Source organism: Hevea brasiliensis, chromosome 12 (genome assembly GCF_030052815.1).
Source record: "Hevea brasiliensis isolate MT/VB/25A 57/8 chromosome 12, ASM3005281v1, whole genome shotgun sequence".
NCBI classification, from domain to species: Eukaryota; Viridiplantae; Streptophyta; class Magnoliopsida; order Malpighiales; family Euphorbiaceae; genus Hevea; species Hevea brasiliensis.
The window spans coordinates 17,307,103-17,311,155 of record NC_079504.1 but is presented as its reverse complement, the minus strand read 5'-3'; the positions used below and the strand labels follow the sequence as shown (position 1 = coordinate 17,311,155).

At 39.4% G+C, this 4,053-nt stretch overlaps 1 non-coding gene across 1 annotated transcript; it reads right to left on the bottom strand.

Moving 5' to 3' along the window:
* Nucleotides 1-2,070: 2,070 nt before the first annotated feature.
* LOC131171634 (small nucleolar RNA R71) lies at nt 2,071-2,177 on the bottom strand. Its single transcript, XR_009142293.1, has one exon. It is a non-coding gene; the product is annotated as a small nucleolar RNA R71 (small nucleolar RNA).
* Nucleotides 2,178-4,053: the final 1,876 nt, after the last annotated feature.

Here is a 4,053-nt window from a genome sequence, read left to right as displayed (position 1 = left end):
CCTGGAGAGGTAAAAAGACAAAGAATTGCTGCTGATACAAAGTACACAGGTCGTGTAAACCAAGCACCAAACCCGTATAACTCCCTGCTAGAAGAAAGCTAAGAGAATCGATGAGAAACACAAAGTACACGAGTCGTGTAAGTAGACCCGTGTAATCTGCAGGAACTCGTGTAAGTCTCTGCTAGGTGCAAGCTTGAAGAAACTTATAGGAACAAAAGTACACTGCTCGTGTAATCATGCCCGTGTAGTTTGAACATTAAGATGTAACTTTCTGCGCCAAACAAAATGACGTGATTCTCCTCCAAAGAAGTTACACTACCTACTTTATGGACCCATGTAGTGACACACGGGCTGTGTACTATGCTACAGCCTGTTTTCTTACTCGAATTCCCCTCCTATTTTCTAGTTCGAACGAGACTCCTAAAGCCTTTCGAACTCAAAATGACCTAACCCTAAGGCAACCAATATAAATAGAAAAGAAAACACCAGGAAAGAGGTCGGCGACTGTCATCAGGAATGCTGCTGAAGGTTGCTATTGTCGTGCTCTACATCAATACCAAAAGAAGTCTTTCAGCTGAAGCTCCACAAGATCAAAGCTGAAACTCTCTTTGGTTCCTTCGTTTCATCTCCTTAGACAGAATTTTATTACTTTATTTCTTTTGCATAACTCTCCCTTTTTATTTTTTTTACTTTTTTTGTCATGACATTTGCTGAACTCACCATGAGTGAGTAGTTTTCTTATTTTGGATTTGGGAGAGTAGCTCTTGTAATTATTATTATGGATGAACACTGAGTTTTATTTATTGAATTTGAGATTCGTTTCTTGATTTAATTTCTTGTGATCTTAACGCATGCTATGTGTTGGTATCCACTTAGTTATGATTATAGATGTTAATTGAAGGACTGAAAGGTGAAGATTAACATTAGAAAATCGAGATCTTAAACCTAGGAATTCTGACCTAGACATAGGCTGATACCTTTGTGGAACCTAAAAATTGGTCAAAGGTCTTAAAGGATTTTAATTGATTTGATCACCACGAAAGTACGGTTCGAGTTAATTAGAATACACCCTAGATGCCTTAAGAGAGGATCTAGGATAGCTTAGGATTGATTTCCATCAAGGAAAATGATCCTCAATTCAGTAAATAAACGAGATAACATCCCTAGTATGATTCAACTGTGAAATCTTAATTCCAGAATTGCTTCAAATAAATCATTTCGTTTTAAGTTTACCATTTTAGTATTTTAAGTTAACAAACTTCATTCCCTAAGTATTCGATAGCCTAGACAGTCAAGATTTCTGTGTAGATTGGTACTTGCTAAACAAAAATTCCTCGTGGGAATGATACTCTACTTATCACTTTATTACTTGTTAGCGATACGTGCACTTACGGTAATTGCAAAATAGCAAAACAAGTTTTTGGCGCCGTTGCCGGGGAATTTTGTTTTTAGTAATATCAAGCGATAGGTGATTTAGCTGATTTAGGCAATTATATTTATTATTTAATTTTATTTTACTAGTTGTATTTCTTTTCTTTTCTCTCAAAATTCGATTTGGTATATGACCGTAACAAAGCCGTAAGAAATTTTGAATCGTGATCCGTAAATAGATGTAACTCAAAGCCATCAAAAAGGAAAGGAAACATCAAGAGCACGGTCAAGGAGATCCTGAAATCCCAACCATAGCCGATAATAATGACAGACTAAGACTCTTGAGAGATTACGGAGCTCCATCTGTCTAAGGATTTCAGCCCAAAGGTCACTAGACCCACAGTGGAAGCCAAAAACTTTGAATTAAAACCAACATGGCTCCAAATGATTCAGCAAACCTAGTTTGCAGGTTCACCAACAGAGGACCCACACTACTACCTCCAGTGTTTTCTTACCTTATGTGATACATTCAAGATGAATGGAGTGTCTGATCAAGCAATAAGACTTAGAGCATTCCCATTCTCCCTTCGAGACAGGGCAAGGAAGTGGTTACTTTCTCAACCGGCTAGAACATTCACTACCTGGGAAAACCTCTCTCAAGCTTTTCTAGCAAGGTATTTCCCACCTGCAAAGACTGCAAAGCTGAGACTTGAGCTCAACACCTTCAGACAAAAGGAGGGAGAATCATTTTATAATGCATGGGAAAGATATAAAGACCTACAGAGGGAATGTCCACACTATGGCATAGAAGATTGGTTATTGGTGCAAAATTTCTATAATGGATTACTACCCTCTACAAGGAGCACAGTTGATTCAGCTGCAAAGGGTGATCTAATGGAGAAAACAGTGCCACAAGCACTTGAACTCCTAGAAAGGGTTGCATACCATAACTATGAGTGGTCAAACGAAAGAGGAAATGCAAGAAGAACTGTAGGAGTCCTGGAAGTAGATGCCCTGAGCATGATAAATGCCCAGTTTGATCAGCTCACTAAGAAACTCGAAAGAATGCAAGCCAACGCAGTTGGTACAAATAGTCAACATGAAAGCAGCTACGAAGCAGGGTACATGAATTCAGAATACAGCAATTTCAACGAACCTACAGAATAGATAAACTATGTGAATAATGGAGGAAACTTCAACCAGAGGCAACCAAACAATCCGTATTCAAATACTTACAACCCTGGATGGAGAAACTACCCAAACTTCTCATGGTCCAGTTAGCAGAACCAGCCAATAAACAAGCAACAAGGGTACAAACCTCCAGCACCCCCTGAATTTCAGAACAGAGGTCAGAACCTTGCATAGCCATCGTTACCTCTCCAACCTCAACAACCTAAACCGAAAATGACCATGGAAACCATGATGGAAGGATTTCTAGCAGCTCAACAATAACAAACTAAATTGATTAAACAGCTGACTTCCAGAATGGACCAACTTGCTACCCATAACAAGATGCTAGAGAATCAAATTGCTCAACAGGCAAGTTCTTCAAGTAAGGCTGCTGGCAAACTTCCCAGTCAACCAAAAATGAACCCAAGGGAGCATTGTAAGGTAGTTGCACTGAGGAGTGGGAAAACTCTAGTACAACCAAAGGTAGAATTGACAGAGGAAACCATAGAAAAATCTAAAGACTAAGCAGAGAAAAAGGAGGAAGAAGCTAAGAAAGATCAAGAAGAGGAAGCAAGGAAGACAAAGAAATTACCAGAACCATACCAGCCTCCCCTACCTTTTCCTTAGAGATTTCACAAAGCCAAATTGGACAAGCAGTTTGGGAAGTTTTTGGAAGTTTTACATAAACTTTACATTAACATCCCCTTCACTGAAGCACTTTCTCAAATGCCATCTTATGCCAAATTTCTTAAGGAAATTCTGTCAAAGAAAAGGAAGCTAGAGGACTATGGAATAGTAGCTCTAATAGAGGAATGCAGTGCCATTCTGAAAAACAAACTGCCTCCAAAGTTGAAGGATCCAGGAAGCTTCTCCATACCCTGTATCATTGGTAACAAGAAAATAGACAAGGCCCTCTGCTATCTTGGAGCAAGCGTCAGCCTAATGCCTCTATCAATATGCAAAAAGCTAGAAATCGGGGAACTGAAACCCACAACAATCTCATTGCAATTGGCTGATCGATCCATTAAATATCCTGTAGGGATACTTGAAAACATCCCTATCAAAGTGGGCAAATTCTTTATTCCAGTGGACTTTGTTGTCCTTGAGATGGAAGAAGATGTCCAAATTCCCATCATCTTGGGAAGACCATTCTTGGCAACCGCTGGAGCCATCATAGACATAAAAAATGGACGATTAACCCTCAAGGTAAGAGAAGAAGAAGTGGAGTTCAACTTGTTCGACACAATGAAACACAAATTTGAACATGATGAATGCTTCAAAGTTAACATAATTGACGAACAAGTTAAAGAGGAATTTCATAAGACACATCCTAAAGATCCTCTTGAAGCATGTATTGTGCGCAGCCACACAGTGGATGATGAAAATACTGAAATAGCAGCATGTGCACAACAGTTAGCAGCTCCTCCACCCCTACCTTTAGCTAAGGCTTCAGAGATGGAGGATTTGAAGGAGGAACAAACCAAAGATAAGCTCCAGGAAAATGCCGAACAG